This window comes from Eptesicus fuscus, chromosome 9 (assembly GCF_027574615.1).
Source record: "Eptesicus fuscus isolate TK198812 chromosome 9, DD_ASM_mEF_20220401, whole genome shotgun sequence".
Lineage (NCBI taxonomy): Eukaryota > Metazoa > Chordata > Mammalia > Chiroptera > Vespertilionidae > Eptesicus > Eptesicus fuscus.
In genome coordinates, this window is record NC_072481.1 from 30,687,923 (window position 1) to 30,710,702 (window position 22,780).

The 22,780-nt window shown below is 41.1% G+C and overlaps 1 protein-coding gene across 11 annotated transcripts in view; it reads right to left on the minus strand.

The window, feature by feature from the left end:
- NFYC (nuclear transcription factor Y subunit gamma) overlaps positions 1–22,780 on the minus strand; it is a 68,632-nt gene that overhangs the window by 40,588 nt on the left and 5,264 nt on the right. The window contains exon 2 of one of the 11 annotated variants that reach the window (XM_054720473.1): positions 5,119–5,251. The exons of 9 other annotated variants lie outside the window; for them this stretch is intronic. The gene's annotated coding sequence lies outside the window, so the exon portion shown is untranslated. Of the gene's footprint in view, positions 1–5,118; positions 5,252–12,440; positions 12,475–22,780 lie in introns of those variants that run through there. One more of the 11 variants, XM_054720474.1, reaches the window with a different exon arrangement.

The window sequence follows — 22,780 nt, forward strand, 5'->3', positions numbered from 1 at the left end:
ATAATATCTATGAGCTTAAATTTCAAATATACATTACCAATTCTGATATTTCTCCTAAGTTCCAGTCCTTCAGGAAAGCCACCCAGAACTCATACTTCATATATCCAAAATCACATCTTTCTCTTTCCCCAAACCTGCTCCTTCTAACTCTTCCAGGTACTCAGGCTTGAAATCTTAGAGTCATCCTGAGTCTCTGTTCTTCATTTTGTGGATGAAAGGGGCCACATGCTAACCTGACAAGCTCAGGGAACGTCTTGCAAATTCAGAGACCTAAAGTAACCACAAAAGATGGTCTGAAATTAAACTTTAACTAAAAGCAAATGGTGGGTAGTTACGTCCTAGGCCGGTATCTTCACTGACAAGGTCAACCTTTACCTTAACTGAGTCTATCTGTCTTTTTGCATCTATAACATATCCTTGAAATGTCTGGGTAACTTGTAACTTGTAACTTCTCTTTTTCTGGACCCCTTGGGGTACAACAACCGCCCTCCCCCCGCTGCCCCCAGCCATTCTCTGGAGCATTATCTCAATTCGTTGAGGTTCTGCTTCCCGGCAATTGTCGAGTTTGGCTCAAATAAACTCACAAAAAATTCTTTACAGGTTTCAATGTTTTTACATTAACAATTTCTAATCAACTTCTAAATGCTGTAATAACAGTGTCTATCTCCTGATTTTCTTCACACTGCCACTAACTTTATTCAGGCCCTCATCACCTCCATGTAGTAAAAATAATGATGATAATAGCTAATACTCATTTAGTACTCACTGTATACCAGGACTGATTTTAAGCTCTTGGCATTACTTTAACCTTCATAACAATCCAATAAGGGCTGTAAATCTAGTATGTGAACTCACTGCATTGTTCACCGTTTCTAGTGTCTGCTACTCAAATTCTACTCATTTCTATATAATGATTAACAAATCTTCTAAAATCACAGCTGTGATAATGCCACATCAACCTATTACCCCAAATCTTCAACAGTTCACCAATGCCAAGTAGAGGCAGTTTGAATTTCTTAGCTAGGCAGTCAAAGCCCTCCAAAATCTGACCCAATTTACCTCTCCACACTTTTTTCCACTTCCTTCTGCCCTTAACTCATCTCCTTATGCTGTAAACAGACTAGACCACTTACTGCTCTCTTCAGCCCACACTGCACTTTGTGAACCATGACCTTGCTCCTCCTGTTCCCCATGCCTGGAATGTCCTTGTCCCTACCTCCCTGAGTCCAACGCCCAGTTAATCTACCCTCCTTCATTAAAGGTTTCTTCTCCTCTAAATTCTGTGCCCTGTGTTTGTACTTTCCATTTCAGTTTCATATATTTGATATACAATGGCTATCTCCCCTACCAGATTGTTAAATCCTGGAGTAAAGTTTTATTTGTAAACATTTTTTTTTTAAACATTTTTGAAGTCTCCATCCATGTATGGTGAATTAGTGAAAAGAAGTGTAAAGCATCCAACTTTAGAATTTTCTCAAAGGTAAGAATTATATACCTTAGATAAATAAAGGAAAAATTCATTTTATCTGGATATTTCCAGTAAAGCAGGTTTTCCCTTTAGTTTTCTATTTAATTGAAACTATGGAGACAGATCAAAATGATAGCACTTTCAAGAAAAAAAAAAAAAAGGATAACCAGGTGAATCAGCACTGCTGTTTGCTGTGGTTATTTTAGTTTCTATTCTCCCTTTGAACTAAGGAACACAAGGTCACAAGCTATGTTTTGCCTCTTAAAAGTTAAACATTTACTAGGTGTGTTTTTTTCTTTAGTTCTGTCTTTACACTGGAATTTATCTTCATTTCTTATCCTTCAACTGCCCTTTTTCATTGCAGGGTGCAAAACATTTAATTTATAGTAAACACTCTAAATAGAGAAAAACTCTTTGTCAATTACGGAACAGTGAGGTCTGGCTTTGGGATGTGCCGAAGGGAGAGACAGAAAGATAAGGTTAATGCTCATCTGAGGATATTTTTTTCCATTGATTTTTAGAGAGAGTGGAGGGGAGAGGGAGGGAAGAGAAAGAGAGAGTCATAAACATCAATGTGCGAGAGACACATTAATTGGTTGCCTCCCACATGCACCCCAACCAGGGCCCAGAATTGAGCCTGCAAAACCGAGATATATGTCCTTGACTGGAATCAAACCTGGGACCCTTCAGTTCATGGGCCGGTGCTTTATCCACTGAGCCAAACATTTAATTTCAGACCATCCTTTGTAGTTACTTTAGGTCTCTGAATTTGCAAGACGTTCCCTGAGCTTGTCAGGTTAGCATGTGGCCCCTTTCGTCCACAAAATGAAGAACAGAGACTCAGGATGACTCTAAGATTTCAAGCCTGTGTACATGGAATACAAATAGGCTCTAACAAGTCTTAAAGAGCTGGGCCCAATACTGAGGCAGCAGAAAGGACAGATTAAAAAGAAAACTAAGCTTCTGGGAAATACAGGTAAGAAGTAGATACGATTTATCTGTCTCCTATAATTTTCAGTCACAACATACCTCAGGACTTAAATATTACTAAGTTACACCATTTAAGCTCTCATTCTTTCAATAAACTGTAATTTCTATTCAAATAAATGAAGGTGGTGAAAAGAAATCCAACTATAGCCTGGCCGGTTTGGCTCAGTGAATAGAGCTTTGGCCTGCAGACTGAAGGATCCCGAGTTTGATTCCGGTCAGGGGTACATGCCTGGGTTTGGGGCTCGATCCCCAGTAGGGGGATTGCAGGAGGCAGGCGGGTCAGTGATTCTCTCTCATCATAGGTATTTCTCTCTCTCCCTCTCCCTTCCTCTCTGAAATGTGTGTGTGTATATACATATATACACAAATATATATACCCAAATATGTATATATAAAGAAATCCAACTACAAAAAAGAAAAATTAAAAAATTCCAAGTATATTATGGTCTATCAGAGAACCTACCTAATAAAAGAGTAACATACTAATTGAACATACCTTCCTGATGCTCACCAGCCAATCAGGAGTGAGTATGCAAATTAACCCGCCATCTTTGTTGGGGTTAATTTGCATATGCAGGCGCTGAGCGGCTGGACGCAGGCATTCCACACCACCCCAGCTGCTCAGGGCCTCTGGGCAGCATGGGAAGGCAGAAAGGTGGCTCCGGGCCAGATGGGAAAGGCGGCTCTGGCCAGAGCAAAGGCGGTGCTGGCAGCCAGGGGAATGAAGGCCCATTCTTGCACAAATCTTCATTCATGCATCGGGCCACTAGTATGCAAAATAATAACAAATCCACACTACACAAACATACATGTGCTGGTACACAATGCCACCTTGCTGGTGGTAAAGATTAAAGTTGGCATGATTAAAATATTATTTGGGGAGTATACTTATAATGATTTCTTTTCAGACTTGTCAAATCCTTGAAATGATCCTAGGATCTTTGTTTATTAAATACAGACTGGCTTTACAACTCACTTGAAGAACCAGGCCCAAACTTGTTTGGAAATTAGCTTGTTCTTGAGGAGTGTTACCAAAAACAAAACAAAACACAACTAACTGGCATGCAGATGTTATATTTGTATACGTTCTTCCTTGTAATGCATAAAAGTACCACTTTCTCTGGGACACCTCAGCCAGGTGGGCAACATTAGCTTCCTAGCTGATTCTCAGCTTTCTGAATAAGCAACTAGCTGAGGCAAGAGATCTTCAGATCTCAACGGGATGGAAAGTCTGCTGCCACAGCAGACTTTCTAACCAACAGATTCTACGTGGAGACTTCTGAACCTCTTTCATGGCCCATTTTTCTCTTTGTTCCTTTTGTGTTCAAACAGCAAACCTGTATAGATATATCAAAAGGAAGAGAAATATGAAAAATAAAAAGGTAAAACAACCTAAAGGAATATAAGAAACATGGAATAAACTGAGTTGGAGCTAAATCTCTGACCTTACACAAACCAGGCATTAAAAAGCTGAAAGACTGAAGCACCTAAGCTACCTGGGCCTCAACTTCCCCATTTTACAAGAAGGGAACTCGACTAGATCCCTCAGTGACTTCCATGAACCTAATTTAAGAATATACAGCCCTAGCCAGTTTGACTCAATGGATAAAGCACCGGCCCATGAACTGAAGGGTCCCAGGTTTGATTCCAGTCAAGGACATATATCTCGGTTTTGCAGGCTCAATTCTGGGCCCTGGTTGGGGTGCATGTGGGAGGCAACCAATTAATGTGTCTCTCGCACATTGATGTTTATGACTCTCTCTTTCTCTTCCCTCCCTCTCCCCTCCACTCTCTCTAAAAATCAATGGAAAAAAAATATCCTCAGATGAGCATTAACAAAATAAATAATTACACACACACACACACACACACACACACACACACTCACACAAACTGTAGGCATGTATTATTAAGGCTAGGGATAGGCAAAAATAACTTCATTCATGAAGACCATCTATAAATAATTAGCTTTAAGAATGTTTTTTGGGTAACTGAAGCCTCCACAAAAGTATGTATATGGCTTCTTTAAAGGAGATCTCATCTTATTTTAGGAACAAAACACCCACAGTGACCATGACTGCTATTTTCAAACATACACATCCCTGGAAATGGAATTTTATTTAGAGAGGCCAATGCCAATTTTGCCAGGCCTTATTCTGTCTGAATATGATTCTTTCAATGTACAGAAAGGAGGCAGACATCAATGTTGACTGACCATGACTGAAAGGAAGTGACTTAATAGGACAGGAAATAAAGCAGATCACAAAATATCCACCCCACTCCAAGGAGAAAAAAAAGAGTCCTAAAAATAGGGGACAGCAGGTATGTAAAATGGGTGAGAACCAGATCCCTCCCCATGGGTTTCCACCATTTATCTTGAAAACATATCTCACGGTGAGCATCAACTGTGTGACATTTATGCTAATGTTTATATTTTGGTGAAAGACCTATTTTTTTTTAAAGTCTTCACCCCAACATTTATTTGCTTGCTACTACTGTGCAAGCTATTAACTGTCTTCCAAGCTTGAAAACAGACAGAAAGGAGATCATATGACCACAAGCAAACAAAAAAATGGCTCCCAGTTTACTTTATAAATATTTGGTACATAAACTAAAAATGTAACTTCTGATGGTAAACAGCTGCAACTATTACAACATACCTGAATTATAATGCAAATCTCAGTATCATATTGAAACCGGTTTCCATATTTTATCTGAGAGATTCCAAAATTTACTAAGGGTTTCCAAAAAACCAGCATTCCCATAATCATCTTATTCTGAGGCCTATAATTTCTGAGAAAGGTGTTAAAATTATTTCATAGGAATCTTGGTAAGGGAAGGTTTGATGGTCTCAGTGCATTACATAGAGTCATGTCAACATAAATAGGAATATGCAAGTGAAGGCATGTAGAATCAGTTTAAAAGAAATGTGTCGGGTTTATATAAACGCCTCTGTAAACATGTTAAAATACTGGCATTTTTTTCCTTTGATGCCATACCTATCTTCATAAGCACTTATCCCCTAATAGTTTGAATTAGTAACAACTAAGATTATGTAGCACTTCACAATTTGCAAAGTACTATGACATACATGATCTCATTTGAGACTCACCACTAACTAGGAAGGTGCTATTTTTAGGACCCGTTTTTACATGTGAGGAAGCTGACACTAAATGGCTGACTTGCCCAAGCTCATAAAGCTGGTGACAGCTGTGGAGGGACCTGCATACAAGTCTCCTGACTTTAAATAGTCTGTTTTTGCTACTGCACCATGCTGCCTCAAATACTATAATCAGAGTAAATAAATGCCCAAATCTCAGACCCTATCTAAGCCTCCCCCACCCACCCACACACAACCACCCCTAGTCTAAGTTACAGTTAGTTATAGAAGGTCTTTGCTCCTTATGGAAGTTGAGTTTTAATTTATCTGGGAAATACTGATCTAGTTAAAGTGTAAATGCAGAGATCATATAAACACCATTAACATCCACTGGAAAATATCCTAGTGACCAGGGATTTTGCACAGGCATGCCTATATGCACCTTCCAGGTAGTAGGTCAGATTCTCAGAGTTCATGACCCTAAGAAGGTTAAGAATCCAGGCTACAGATAGTGATAGATATCTCTCCAAGAATTGAAACCCACAAAGTTCTTAATATAAAGAGTTTTATTTAGGCCTCATACTGTGCCCCACTTACCTTCTGTCTCCCCTGCTCCAAGGCCAATAAAGTCAATCAGTATCTACAATTGTTTTTTAAATTATATATAAAACCTAAAGCAACTGATAACATGTAAATCAATGAATTGTAAAAAAAAAAAATTTTAAATTAAAATAATTATGTTAAAATGTAATCCTTAATCATACTCTCTTATGACATAACTTCCCAGAATGACTGTTTTCTTACCATAAGCATTCCAATTCCCAAAAGAAGTTTGACAAACATTACTTTGAACTCCTGAAATACCATTCTTCACTAAGAACCCTCTAAATTACACAGAAGACAAGGTAGCATGCAAGGAATTCTGAATCTGTTAGGCAGTTCACTCAACAATCATACCAAAAGGATTTAGAATTTTTTTGCTGCGGGGAGGGAATGGATAAGAGTGGGAGAGAATGAATACAGCCCTATTGTCTTACTGCTTGAAAACTCCTAATTTGAATCTATAACATATTCCTACTTAACCACTCAACTTGAACATCACAAGTACAGTTTCTTCTCATCTTAAATAGAGCTTTTCAGTCCAAATCTGTATAAACAAACTTTGTCCTTCAATCTTTCAACTCCTCGGCAGTTTTTCAAGGTCACTTTTGCGAGCAACAACAGAAGCCTTCATCTAGCAACTTTTACTGCTATACCACTCCAATTCTAACAGTCCAAAATCTAATCCCTTATCGATCCTCTCGGGTAAATCCTTTACTTAAGGAGAAGGCAAATCAACACCCTCCAAACTTCTCCTCTAAGAGGGCCTACTCCCTACCCAGAGACAGTGCTGCTGGCTGCCACACTGCTCCACACGAGTCTGCTGCAGAAATGTTCCAATGACCTTCATTCCGTTCTTGCAAATAAAGAGAAAACAAAGAATTGCTCTTTAAAATCAAGTGCATCACAGATCTTTAGTACATGAGATGGAAGATTTCACTATTCACAGGAACTGGCTCGTTACTGATTAGCAACCTGCATTAGCTTCATAGGCTAAAGAGGAAAAAAATATTTCAAGGGCAAAAGACAGAGTGCCTATACTCTTAACTTTCCTATTCACAAAATGCAGGTAAATTAGGATTTAAATATTTCATACAGAAAATGAAAAGCATTTTGCTCACATCATTTTAAAAACCTAAATCAACACCTGACAAAATGTGTGAAATTGGTGGAAAAGGATTTGCTCTTGTCACTGTCAGTATAGTGGAGAAGTATGCTTCTAACCAGCATTCTATGTTAAAATGCGCATTTTAAAACAAAACTGTTACTTAACTAATTGGTTCTTAAGACTCTAGAAGCACAGACAGGTAAATCAAGAAAGTTATGCGAGAATTTCACATTGGCATGTGGGCCTTCACCATTAGAACCTGCATCAGTGCAAATCATATTTTAACACAAATTGAGAATAGCAATAGTGTTGCTTCCGCCTCTGAAAATACAGATGTCAATAAAGTGCATGGAAATAGAAAAAGTCTTACAACAACTCAGCTTATTCTGTAGAAAAGCTTCAGTGCACTTGAACAAAGGAAAATTATTTGGAAAACAGTTAAGTTTACCCAATGCAAAGAGAAAGTGCTTTGCTTCTGTATGCCCCTCAAAAAATTATTAGCCTTTTTTCATGTACCTGATCTTGTTGCTCAACTAGGAAAAGAAATCCTAGTTGAAGGGCATGCAAAATCTAAACAGAGTAAGGTATTCTAGGTGCACCAAAAGGTATGCATGGAATGTAAAGTGGCCATTTTCTGAAACAGTGCAACTTGTCTACACTCTCTGAAGCTAAACAGTTTCTACCATTTTAACACAGAACAAAGAATTAAACTTACCGGGAACTGCATTAATTTTACATGTAGTTATTTATATCTCCTCGGACAGGGAGAATTTAAGTCACTCCTATCCCTCCCCCCAAAAAGGACGGAGGAAACAAAAGGCAGCAGGAGATGCAGAAACCTGAGTCTGGAATGTCCACTCCAGTGAAAACCCGAACAGCTGTCCCCCCACCCCCCAGCAAACTATTCGCCATTTTTCTTTGTCTTTCAGCTGACCCCTGCCTCAGTGAAAAACTCCGAGGCTCCAATGAAGCCCTGCAGCCTCCTTCCACTTTAACAGTCAAAGGCATTCAATCTAGCATGCTATTTGACACCAAACCTTGCCTCCAGAGTGGTCCCATTGGCTGAACTGTTTTATTGGCTAAGAACACAAAGCCATGATTGGCTGTTCACGTCATCAGTTACCTCCTTTGCACACTTCCTGTTTTAAAGTTACCTTGAGAAGCAGAACAGGGGTCAGATCCAGACTTCAAACTACAGGGAACTTAAAGCTTGGAAATCCCTAGCAAATGCACACAGCAGATGCAGTAGGGCCTCAAGTGCTTCCAAAACAGAGAATACTGCAAATTTAGAATTGTTTTTAAAATCACACGAAAGGGTTGTTACAGTTACCACCCAAAGGATTTCTTATTGGCTGTCAGAGTTCCATTTAAAAATTTAAGGTAATTTAACTGCTTCTGATTGGTCATCAAAGATGTCTGTAAGATAGTGCTACAGTATCGTATGGCAGTGAACCAAAGAAGAAATGTGCACAAGATCGGAAAGTTGTGACTTAACTATCTTCAGTTTTCTGTTGAACATTAACAGAAGAAAAAAAAATTGGGTGGAGTACTCCAATAGCTCCAAAGAAAATACAGCTTCTTTAACAGTAACAAAGAGTGGTATTAATGGCCATACAATGGTTTTCAGGATTTCTTTTTTTTCTCTTTAATATATTTTTAATGACCTCAGAGGAAGAGAGAGGGAGACAGAGAAACACCAATGATGAGGGAGAATCATTGATCGGCTGCCTCCTGCACACTGCCCCCTCCCAGGGGGGATCAAGCCCACAACCCAGGCATGTGCTCTGATTAGGAATCAAACCATGACCTCCTGGTTCATAGATCCACACAGGATTTCTAAAAAGCATCTGTCATCGTGTCCACAGTTATTTTAAAAGCACATATTAATACCAGGGCAAATCACTTTATTTTTAAACATAAACTAATCTAAATAGAAAAATTCTGGGGCAATGTATGTAGTGACAGAAACAGTGGCATTTCCAAAAAGTCTACCAGGAACCCAAGAGGGAAATATAATGATAAAGGTGGGGAGGAGGGAAAGGCAAAGAAGATAGAACATCAGTGAATATAATGTTATAGCTTGATGGATTAATGAATTTATTTAGAGTGGATTAACTAAACTATTTAGAGTGGTCACAAAATGTTGCTGATTAGTTTTTAATATTACACAGTTTGGTCCTGACCAGGTAGCTCAGTTGGTTAGAGCGCCATCCTGATATGCCAAAGCTGCAGGTTTGATCTCCGGTCAGGGCACATACAAGAACCAACCAATGATTCATAAATTAAGTGGAACAACAAACTGATGTTTCTCTCTCTCAAAACCAATCAATAAAAAATACATTACAGAGTTTTGATATAGAGCAGTGATTTTCAACCCTTTTCATCTCATGGCGTACAAACTAATTACTAAAATTCTGCGGCACACCAAAAAATATATTACACTTTTTGCTAATCTGACAAAAAAAAAAAGTATAATTTTGATTTATTCACACTGGATGGTTTTTGTTGTGTTGGCTGTTGTCATTTTTTTATTTGACAATCTAAGGGAAAAGAGGTTGGTGTCCCTGACTAAATAGGGGACATGTTTTGCATGTTTTAAAAATTCTTGTGGCACATCAATGTGTCTCTTGCCCACTGGTAGAAAATTGCTGATACAGAGGGTAAATTTTTCTACCACATTTTCAAGAATAAACAGCAGGGATGATCTCAGCCTGAGCTATTGTAAATACAGGTATCCCCTGCTTTTCAAAAGTTCGCTTTACGCCACTTCATTTTACAAAAGACCTACATTAGTACCTGTTTTCACTAACCAAAAGAAATCGAAGAGGATTTCTCTTTTATGAAGAAAAGCAAAAATAGCAGTCATTATTTTGCTGCAAACACCCTAGCAGAGGGAGTGGCAGCATCAAGCTCCTTCCATAGGAACTATACTCATCATCTCAGCATCAACCAGCTTTAAACTGTATCTGTGAGCATTTGTGCTTTATCTCGAGTTATTTGGGGCATCTATTAGCAAGATGTGTCCTAAGGTGATTGCTTCTTCACTTTACGATATTATGGCTTACATAGAAATGATCTACTTTCGGATTAACAGGGGAAACCTGCAGTATTGTGGTTACTGAAGACATTCTGGGGTCCTAAAGTTTACCAGTGTTGGTTGAAGACTTACTTAAGGATTTTGGGTCCAACTGTTTAGGTTTTAAGAGGAGCATCCTAATATGGTGAAAATCAGTTAACATAACTTTTTTTTTTCTTTTTTATAGAATATTCAAATAGAAACATCTCACTATTACCTAAGGCAGTGGTTCTCAACCTTTCTAATGCCGCGACCCTTTAATACAGTTCCTCATGTTGTGGTGACCCCCAACTATAAAATTATTTTCATTGCTACTTCATAACTGTAATTTTGCTACTGTTATGAATCATAATGTAAATATCTGTGTTTTCCGATGGTCACGACCCACAGGTTGAAAACCGCTTCTGTAGAGCCTAAGACCATCGGAAAACACAGATATTTACATTATGATTCATAACAGTAGCAAAATTACAGTTATGAAGTAGCAACAAAAATAATTTTATGGTTGGGGGTCACCACAACATGAGGAACTGTATTAAAGGGTCGCAGCATTAGAAAGGTTGAGAATCACTGACCTAAGGCCTTTAACAATCTCCTCGGATCTGCTTCCTCCCATTAAAGCTAAGTAGCCCAGAACTAACCATCACATGTTTTACCAGGTAGACTACATCTTTTCTAGAAATACCTCGGTTGATCTCATGTAAGAGTTCATTATGGGCCTATGCAGAGATTCGGCAGAGTCCTGAAATAGAAGCAAGGCTGCCTATCCTATCACTTTGCCATTTTAATGTCTCTACACACATTCTACTCATATCACACACTGATATGAAATAATTTCTGAACACCAACTAGTGCCAGGTTCTATGCTCAATACTTTATCCCTCTAATCAATCCTCCAATCTCCTTTCATAGGTAAAAGAGTAAGGTTCAGAGTTACTCTGAACCTTAGCCATATATCTAGGATGCAAACTTAGGTCCCACCTAGGCAGAACCCTTTCCCCTGCACAACACTGCTTACTAAAACATGGGACACTTCAGGATACATTCAAGGAAATGCTCAGGTATCAAATGTATGTACAGATAACATAAACCATTATACCCAACTTAATTAATTCATTAATTTAAAAATCAGAAATCTGACGTTGAATTTGATCTGTTGGTTAGAGATCTAACTAAGTATCTGAAAACACAGACCACATAAATTGCCACTTTTATTTTTAATACTCATCTGAGGGCACTGTCATTGATTTCAGAGAGGGGGAGAAGGAGAGGGAGAAACACTGATCAATTGCCTCCCATATGCCCCAAATGGGGTCCGAACTTGCAACCTAGGTATGTGTCCTGACCAGAAATCAAACCCTCGACCTTTCAGTGTACCAGACAATGCCCCAACCAACTAGCCACAATGTCCAGGGCAAGTTGATACCAATTTTATTACTTAACTACTAGAGGCCCGATGCACAAAGATTTGTGCAAGAATGGGCCTTCCTTCCCCTGGCTGCCGGCACCACCTTCGCTCTGGCCACAGCTGCCTTTTTGCTCCGGCCCGGAGCTGCTTTTCCGCCTTCCCATGCTGCCCAGAGGCCTGGAGCGGTGCAGAACACCTGTGTCATTGCAATGGCCTCTAGGCACCTGAGTATGCAAATTAACCTGCCATCTTTGTTGGGTTAATTTGCATACACACTCCTGATTGGCTGGTGGGCATCGCAAAGGTACGGTCAATTGCATCTTACTCTTTTATTAGTGTAGATTAGGAGTCTTTAGCCAGTAGCAAATCACATTTGTAACTTATAAGGACTTGAAATAACTAACAACCAAATCATTAGAAGTGGTGTACACTAAAATATCAAGGGACTGCAGGCCCTGGCCAGGTAACTCAGTTGATTAGAATGTCATCCTGATACACCAAGGTTGTGGGTTCAATCCCCAGTCAGGATACATACAAAAATCCACCAATGAATGCACAAATAACTGGAACAAATAGATGTTTCTCTCCCTCCCTTCCTCTCTTAAAAAAAAAAATCAATCAGTAAAAAATATTAAGGGATTGCATGGCAATTTCACGATTGCATCTAAACAATAGTTTAGTTATGCTTACAGGGTGTGTTGTGGGGCGATTTCTGAAGCTACACAGAGTTGCAGGTATTGCAGTTCTTTTCTCAAAAGTTTAGATCACAGATTCTGCATAACTACCAGCCTGGGAAGAGAAAGCAGAAGGTCAACAGGCCAATTGTGTGCCTTATAAACACCACACTCTCTTTTAACCCTTTGCACTCGCTTGCTTTTTTCTCGATTCCTTTATTCTAATGCTAACCGTGTCGAGTCACATTCAACATCCAAGTGCAAAAGGTTAAACCCAAAACAGTGGGGGTTAAGTCAGCTTCAAGGAAGCAAAGAAGCTCATTTGAGGAGTGGGAGGCAGAATAATAGGAAAGACATTTTTACATCACTGATTATTAATCAGTGTCACTATGGCAAAAATAACACTCGGGAGTCAGGCAGAGCTGGATTCAAATTCTGATTCCCCTACTTATTAATTAACTAGGGGTCCAGTGCATGAATTCGTGCATCTTGAAAGGAACTGTGGGCTGTGAGGTGGGCACAGGGGCAGGTCTTGGCCCATCCCCTATACCCCCGCCCGGCCCCTCCCACCACGGCCCCCAGTCCCGTCTGCCAGCAGCCCTGCTCCTGCTGCCACCGCTCCCACGCGCTGACGGCAGAGCAATTGGGGCCAGCACCAGCAGCAGATGCAAGCAGGGCTGATGCCTGCCATGATTTGAACATGCCCCCTGGTGGTCAGCGCACATCATAGTGACTGGTTGTTCAGTTGTTTGGTTGTTCCACCGTTCGGTCTATTAGCATATTAGGGTTTTATATATATAGATTGTATGACATTGGACCAACCTTGAGCCTCTGTTTCCTAATGTAATATTTGGATACCCCCATCTATATCACAGAGCCAGGGTAGGAATTAAATGAGCTAATAAGATATGTAAAGTATACAGTACTAAATAAGCACTGAAAAAAAACAGAAAGTGCTTAAGTCATCCAATCCAAATTCCTTGTTTTACACAGGACTTAAGGTCCTAAAGCTACTATGAGGGAATGCCTCTCTTTCATCTCCAGCATACTCTGCAACCCTGCAGAAAGCAACTCCTGAGCCATAAAGGGCAGTGTGGGAGGACTACCAGCTGCTACTAAAAATCTTCCCCAGTTTTTATGTCAGAAATTCATGCCTTTCACTATCAATTCTGGCCTAGGTATGCCTAGTGTTCCAAAAGCCTACCCTTTGACTCTGCTTTTGATGTACCAGATTAAACCAAGCATTTATGTTGATATTTTGTGAAGGTCTTTGACATAGTTTTTATTAGTTCTTGGCAGTTCTCAAAAAACAAACAACACACACTTCAACCCCTATTTCTCAACAACAGTCACATTAGTAGAATTCAAGTCACTAGTGGGAAGAAAACTCACATTATCCTAGAATTCCCACTTGGCAGGCTGATCTATTTGCTTACTATAGCTTTACCTTCTCTAGCCTGGACAAAAAGCCTCCTGGGATCTCTAGGATTCCAACTTACAGTCTTCCCTGGTCCTGGATCTCGGCAGCCCTTTATACCAGTCAAGTACACTGTCTTGCCCTAAAAAAACCAGATCACTCTGAGACAAAACCAATGTCTCTGGTTAAATGATTCAAGCTTTAATGCTCTCAAAGAAGGCAGGGTGGGAACTGATGCTCTTGGTCAGAAATTTGATTTTGAATCATAGCTACCTATACTTACTAGCTGTATGATCTTGGCCAAGATACTTAACCATCTCTGAGCTCACTTCTTCACGTGTAGAGAGGAAAAAAGAACACCAACTCACAAAAGTGTTGAGACTTAGATAAGTTAAAGCACTCAGCATTAATACCTGGTATGTTATAGGTGCTCAATTAATATCTAATTATATATTTGACTATAGCACTTATCACATATTATAATTACTTTTTACCATTTCTCTTTTACCAGAGAAGGGCTTTCTGAAGGCAACGACTGTGTCTTATTTATATTCACATACATCCCCAGTGCTCAGAACAGATATATAAATCAAACCCAGCCTTAACCATAGTGTCAATGAAATAACAGGGAGTGGGGAGTGATGAGGAATTCAGAAAACTGGAGAGTGCATGTCCCATTTAAAGGGGCAACTACTACTCAGCTCCAACTGACAAGGGCCATGGAACAATGCTGGTCCACTGCAGTAAGAGTTTCAGACAGAATAAAAGAAGCAAAAGCCAGAGAGATCCTGGACACAAAAAGTAGATGCTAAAACAGCTCTTGAGCTGGCATCCTGAGGAATGACTGAAGGACCAAAGTTATGACAGAAGTTGGTCTCAACCACCATGCTAAATCCTGCGAAAACCAGGATCTTGCTCAGTACTCCAGGTTATCTGATCTTGGAGGTTATACTGTTATCAAAGCAGAAGCAAAAATAGCAGCGAAGAAACTGGGCTCTTCAGTGGCCTGAACATTTTATTGATGGTATCCTTGACTAACCCCCTTGAGACTTAATAAGTAAACCTGGGGGTCCCAGGAAATATCAAAGAGAATCTCTAGAGAAAATGAACTTTTCATATATTGGGATGAGGACACGAAGCCATATTCACTTGAATGTTAAATATGTGTATGCATTATTATATGCTAATGAGACAGACGTATATAGCTGTTTTGCACTGATGTTGTTATAGGTTAGGAGGATGAGGTATTTTTTTACAAACACCTTTAACCTTTTGCACTCGGATGTCGAGTGTGACTCGACACGGTTAGCATTAGAATAAAGGAATCGAGAAAAAAGCAAGCGAGTGCAAAGGGTTAATCCAACCACCCAGAATCAAGCATTGTTAGTATTTTAGGTTATATACTTCTAGAGATTTTTTTTCTTATGCAAATAAGGTATGAGGCAAACCTGCAATATTAGAAAATACTATACAAATTATTTTGTAACCTTTTTTCACTTAAAAAATTAATGTGAATAACTTGCCATATCAAATATAGATCTTCATCATTTGTAATTAAAACTAGAGGCCCGATGCACGAAGATTCGTGCAAGAATGGGCCTTCCTTCCCCTGGCTGCCGGCAGCGCCTTCTCACTGGCTGGAGCCGCCTTTCCGCTCCGGCCCAGAGCTGCCTTCCCACCTTCCCACGCTGCCCAGAATGGCTGGGGTATTGCGGAACGCCTGCATCGTCGCCATAGCAACGACACAAGTGTCCAGCCCCACCCCCAGCCGCTTGGCGCCTGTGTATGCAAATTAACCCACCATCTTTGTTGGGTTGATTTGCATACTCACTCCTGATTGGCTGGTGGGCATCACGATGGTAGGTCAATTAGCATGTTACTTTGTTATTAGGTAGATGTATTCCACTGAAGGATGTGTCATAATTTTTAACCAGTTCCATATTAATAATTGCAATATTTTCCATTTTAAAATATTGTCAATAGCATCACAGAGAACATCCATTATTCCCATTACTTGTACCACTACCTTCATTATCTCTTTCAGAACCATTACAACTTAGGCTCAAATTTTTTAAAAATTATAGGCAAGCCAAAGAAAATTGAGGACTGTCAGATTGGAACTTCTGACCCCTATTTTTCACCTTGCTTGGTCCTAAACAACTATTTGCTATTTCCCCAATCAAATCCACCTTCAAGGTTTAAAAAAAAGTGTCGACACATTTTCATAAGAATCAGACAAAAGTCTGAAGACAATCCTCAAACATTTTGAAAAATGACATAATTAGAATAAGGAACCAACCTAACGATGGTGCTCAGTAAATGTTTGCTCTATAAATGAATGAATAAACTAATAAATGAGACCTTAAGTGGATTACAAATTAGGAATTATTTGCTTTTAGAAAAATAAATTATAGTCTCCAAAGCATAAATTAAGACCAGTGGATGGAAAATTATTCTAGAGGGACCTATTTCAGCCCTCAAAAACTATCCAAATATGGCACAAGCTGCCTCAGAAGCTATGGATAAGGTTGTTAGCATAGGCTGTTGGAACACTTGACAGAAATATGTAAAGACAAGATGAAAAAGAGCAGCCATGTGGAGAAGCAAGAAAAAAATAAGCCCAGTCTTTGCAATTAGACAGATCTGAATTCTATCCTTCCTCACCTCCTTTTAGCTGAGTAACCTTGGGCTAGTTACTTAACCTCACAAAGGCCAATTTTTTAAACCGTAAAACATCTTGCAAGGTTGTGAGGATTAGGATACTTTCATTCATTCAAGAAATCCTATCTAATAAAAGGGTAATATGCAAATTAACCATCACTCCATCACAAAGATGGTGGCACCCATAGCCACAAGATGGCGGCACCCAGTCCTCTCAGCCCCGCCGGAGTCCCCCAGTCCCGGGGGGGGGGGGGGGGCAGCTACTGAGAGCAGGCAGCATGAGTGGCCTGGCGGAATGCCTGCTTTGTCGCCATGACGACGAGGCAAGTGTTCCACACCCGGCCGCAGATGGGCCTCTGGGCCGCGGAGAGCCTCTGGGCAGTGGGCGCGGAGCAGCCAGGCCCCGCAGAGAGCTACTGGCGCACAGATTCGTGCGCAGGGCTACTAGTACTTATATATGTAGGCATTGTGCTAAGATCTATGGATCCTAAACAAGAGGTAACACTTTGATTCTCAAAGAGATTAAAGTCTATTATAACTGGAAAATTAAAATAGATAATTATAGCGCCACTTGTTAAGAGTTACAATAGGGTCAAATGCACAGTACATATAGGACCTAATCCAGGACCTAACTCAATTTCAGGATGGTCAGAGGCGGCTTCTTGGGAGATTTAAAATCTAAGGATAGGAACCTACTGAGATAGATAAGCAAACTGCATGTACACAGGCCTGGAGCTGACAGAGCATTATATTCCTGAAAGGGTAATAGTTTAGTATGACAGCAGCCGAGGGGCAAGAGGCTAGAAATTAGAAAAGTAATCAGAGATGGACAAAGCTAAGATCCTGAGGATAATGGTGAGCCACTGAAGAGTTTTAAGCACAATTAGAATTACCCTTTTAAAAGATCATTTTGGGTACAGTGTGGAGAAAAGGACAAGGTGGGAGGATGGCAGCATTATATAGACAGATAGGGAAAACAGGACACTGCAATTATCTAGTTACTGGGGAAATGTAGTAGTAGAGATGTTAAAAAGTAGGAGAACGGAAAATATTAAGATAAAAAAATTAACCCTTTGCACTTGCTTGCTTTTTTCTCGATTCCTGCTACCGATGCTACCGTAAGTCACACTCGACATCCAAGTGCAAAAGGTTAAAATTCATGGTTAATAAAAGCATATAGAATAACAACACTGTGTCTAATAAACAGCAAGTACTCCTAAAAATGGCAGCTGCTACTATTATTATTGTTACTAGAGGCCCGGTGCATGAAATTCGTGCACTGGAGGGGGCGGGGCGTCCCTATAGGAGTGCACTGACCACCAGGGGGCAGCTCCTGTGTTGAGCGTCTGCCCCCTGGTGGTCAGTGCGCGTCATAGCAACCAGCTGATTTGCATGTTAGCCTTTTATTATATAGGAGTAGAGGACCAGTAAACGAAATTCATGCACGATGAGGGGCGGTCCCTCAGCCTGGCCTGCACTCTCTTCAATCCAGGACCCCTCAGGAGATGTCCGACTGCCGGTTTAGGCCCAATACCACAGTCAAGACATCCCTCTCGCAATCTGGGACCACTGGCTCCTAACCGCTTGCCTACCTGCCTGATCGCCCCTAACAACTCTGCATGCCTGTCTGATGGCCCCTAACCACTCTGCCTGCTGGCCTGATCACCCCTAACCGCCTCTGCCTGCCAGCCTGATTGCCCCTAACTGCCTTGGCCTGCCAGCCTGATTGCCCCTGACTGCCCCCCCTGACAGCCTGATCGCCCCCAACTGCTCTCCCCTGCAGGACTGATCTCCCCTAACCGTCTCTGCCTCGGCCCTGCCACCATGGCTTTGTCCGGAAGGTCTCTGGAAGTTCTCCTGGTCTAATTACCACATTACTCTTTTATTAGTATATACTAGCTTTCCCGTTGCAGGAAAATTCCTGCAATGGGACTTCCTGCTGCACTCTACCCCGCCTCCGTTCCTCCCTTGCCGCCCGCCTCGCCTTCTCCTCCGGCCCGCGTTTCCCTTCACCCCCGGCCCCGCCTCCGCCCCGCCCTTGTCACCCGCCCGCCTTCTCCTCCGCCCGCGTTTCCCTTCGCCCCCGGCCCCGCCTCCGCCCCGCCCTTGTCACCGGCCCCGCCTTCTCCTCCAGCCCGCCCGCGTTTCCTTTCGCCCCCGGCCCCGCCTCCGCCCCGCCCTTGCCACCGGCCCCGCCTTCTCCTCCGCCCGCGTTTCCCTTCGCCCCCGGCCCTGACTCCGCCCCGCCCTTGTCACCGGCCCCGCCTTCTCCTCCGGCCCGCGTTTCCCTTCGGCCCCGGCCCCGCCTCCGCCCCGCCCTTGTCACCGGCCCCGCCTTCTCCGGCCGGCGTTTCCCTTCGCCCCCGGCCCCGCCTCCGCCCCGCCCTTGTCACCGGCCCCGCCTTCTCCTCCAGCCCGCCTTCGTTTCCCTTCGGCCCCGGCCCCGCCTCCGCCCCGCCCTTGTCACCGGCCCCGCCTTCTCCTCCAGCCGGCCCGCGTTTCCCTTCACCCCCGGCCCCGCCTCCGTTCCTCCCTTGCCGCCGGCCCCGCCTTCTCCTCCAGCCCGCCTTCGTTTCCTTTCGCCTACGGCCCTGACTTCGCTCCTCCCTTCTCCTCCCCCCGCCCCCCTGGCTTGCTTGCTTCTTCGAAGCTTTACTCCCCTTTGCAGCTCTTGGCTTCTTTCGACACTGTCTTGATATGCAAATTAGCCGCCATCTTTGTTGGGGCAATTTGCATACTTGTCCTGATTGGTTGGTGGGCATGGCTTGGCTGGTGGGCGTGGCTTAGGTGTAGCGAAGGTGCGGTCAATTTGCATATTTGTCTTTTATTAGTATATATAGGATTGGCAATTGGATTAGATAGCCTTTGGAATTACATTCATCCCTAAGTCTGTGTTACTTTAAACATTTTTAAAGTAAATGTTTTTTTAAAGGAGAGGGGAGACACAGAAACATCAATGATAAGAGAGAATCAACCGGCTGCCTCCTACACGCCCCCTACTGGGGATCAAACCTGCAACTCGGGCATGTGCCCTTGACCGACCAGGGACCCTTCAGTCTGCAGGCCAACACTCTATCCACTGAGCCAAACCAGCTAGGGCAGTCTGTGTTACCTTAGAGACATATCTTATATGTTCACAGAAAAGTCCTTTCCCACTACTGGTCAAGCTATCCTATAAAAAAGGATTCCTTTTTTTTTTAATTCACAAACTCACTACGCCAGAACTGCTTAACTGGGCTCCACTACACACACCAGTCAACATAAAATGCTTATTAGGTGTTCTCAACAAACAGGATTCTATGGCCAAATAAGTTTGAGAAATACTACATAATGTATCCTTTCTTCTTTTGAAGGGTCATAAGGCTCATGAGTACAAATACTCTGAATACTAACTCTGCAGTAAAGAAATGCATATCACTTTGGCCATTATTTTGTCAAGAATCCTTTTTTCATCCCCAGAGGATACTTATTCACATTGTATAAGAACTAATAATGTTCAATTAAACAGCCTGGAAAATGCTGCTCTAAGCCAACTTACAAATTGTAGTGGAATGAAAAGAAGACTAAAGGTGACTCTATTCTCACCACCTTCCAGGAGGGTTAGTTTAACACGCATAATGGCATTTACCTTTTTTATTTAATCCTACTGAAAATGGCACTAAATATCATCATAAATAGCAATCTCCTGCCTCCCAAATTATTGCCAACCAAGTATGCTTTGCTTCTTTAAAAGCCCCTAACTTTGTCATCTGATAATGAGCAAATTCTAAACTACTTACCTTCCCGTTACAGTATTAATTTTTAAGACAGTTAAAAAGGACAAAGATGTTCAACTGTGCAAATAGTTTGTACGTTTTTTTCTCTTAAATGAACAGACAGTACCCCTGGTGAGGGGATGTGTTTTCTTAATTCTGGGTAAAAAAATCTCACTTCAGCCCTAACTGGTTTGGCTCAGTGGATAGAGCATCAGCCTGTGGACTGAAGGGTCCCAGGTTCGATTCCGGTCAAGGGCATGTACCTTGGTTGCGGGCACATCCCCAGTAGGGGGTGTGCAGGAGGCAGCTGATCGATGCTTCTCTCTCATGAATGTTTCTAACTCTCTATCCCTCTTCCCTTCCTCTCTGTAAAAAATCAATAAAATATATATTTTTTTAAAATCTCACTTCATATTGATCACTGGATAATTTGCAGCTCCTCAGGACAGGGTTAACAGTAATTAGAAATTGTGAAAACCTTCAGTAACTCTAATAGATTTTAACCAATGAAATTATACAAAATATTCTATATTCCAATGTAGGTCCTATGAGTCCAAGAAGCATTTACTGAATAAGCATTGCTCAAGATCACTATTTATAGATCATATCCGTGAGTGTATTTAGAATAATTCTTGAGCCTTATTTATAATGACATACTGTTGATTTTAAAGAGTATTTATTTATATATGATACCTTATATACCTTGGACATACAGATTTGAACCTTTAATTTAAAGCTATTCTACTGGAAACATTCAAATGCAAAGATTAGACTAGTCCCTCTCTCTAAACTGAAGTTTATCCACTAGAAAGCTTTCCTGTATAAAAGAAAAAACACTGGATTTAGAAGTAACCTGTCGGCAAACAAAAAAAGAACTTCAACCAAAATGGAAAATACAACTTGAATACTGACAATGAGTACAGGTGGTGGTGCCTCACTGCTATCAGGTACATCACTACTAAAACATGGGAGATATGTGGGAAGGGTACAAATATTGCAACCTAGCAAAAATTTCTGCAGGCAGAGAGATTTTTTTCCTGAACCATTCCACAATGTTGTCTTCCTGCTTACATCAACGAAAATGTTACCCAGGTAACTATAAAACAAACTTACAGTCCTAACTTCAACCACAATTTCTACATTTGAAAAAACTTTTAATGAAAATTTCTTTCTGGACAGAAGGATAAAACTGGTTGTTCTGATTTTAATAATGATTGCTATTTGCAAATATGGAAGATTTCATCTCATCAGAATCATTACTACTCGGCAACTGGGGATTAACAGAGGTGATCAAGAGACAATTTAACCCTAAAACAAACTCCTAAACCACAACAGCACAACTAAATTAGGTTATTTCTTTCATGTGAAGTGATTGCTCCCCGCCATGTAGAAATCTTATTGCACAAAACAGAATAGATAATTACTAAGGACTCCTCCATCAAGGGAAGCTATTGAACAGATTTTATGCTATTCTAAAAAGAAAGGTCCACTCAGTGACAGTCACCTATTATATTCTATTGTATTCATTTCTCAGAATTACTCTGTAAGATAGCTATTATTACCACTACCTTCCACAGTAAGAAACTAAAGCTCAGACAGGTTAAGAATCTGACCACCAGCTAACACAGAGGGTAAATGATTGCAGAAACAGAATTCTTTCCCAGGTCTGACTTTAACACCAGCAACTACACTGCCCCCTTCAAAAGGCACTTTCTGGCCAAAAAATGTTAAATGCATTTCCTTCTATAATTAATCTACTTGCATTATTATGTTAGTTACTTTGAGCCTCTGTGGGAAAACACTAAAATGACCTTGTAGCCTTTCTAACTAGTCACAGTGCACGCATGAAAAACTGAATAAACAAAATGAAAAGAGAGACTGTAAGGCATCAGATAACTCAGTTTGCTTTGAGCACAAGAAATAGAATGGAAAAGAACAACTTGCTAGCTAAGGAATGTTCTTCCTAGGTTGTATGCCTGAGGCTGGAATGAACCTCAAGAAGGTCACTTGTTAACCTAATACTGTCTTCTGCCATTCTTCCTCCTGTAAATGAGGCAAACTTGTCAAAACACAAAAGGTGCCTTAGAGTTATCTCTGCCATCAAGTCAATGTTTCCACAGGAAAAGCGATGCTCTCCAGCAGAATGAGCACTGGTTTGGGAATCGTGTACTGACCTAGACTTGGCTCTGCCCTTGTCAAGGTCATCACAGTATTTAGGGCCTCACTACAAAGGACAATCCTGAAAGAATTAAAGGTCACTTCCTGACGTAAGATGCAAGGATTTTTCTTTTCTCACAATATCTTATATTGTGAGAAAACAACATAGAACACAGTGTTTAAGAGTAAGGGCTCTACAAGTTGTATAAGAATTAGGAGTACAGATCTATGTTTGAATCTGGGCTCTGCCACTTACAGGCTATGTGTCCTTGAGCAAATTACTTAACTCCTCCGTTTCCGCACATGTAAAAATGAGGGTGGTAATTGTGTCTACTTCATACTGTGTTAGGATGATATATATGTTTC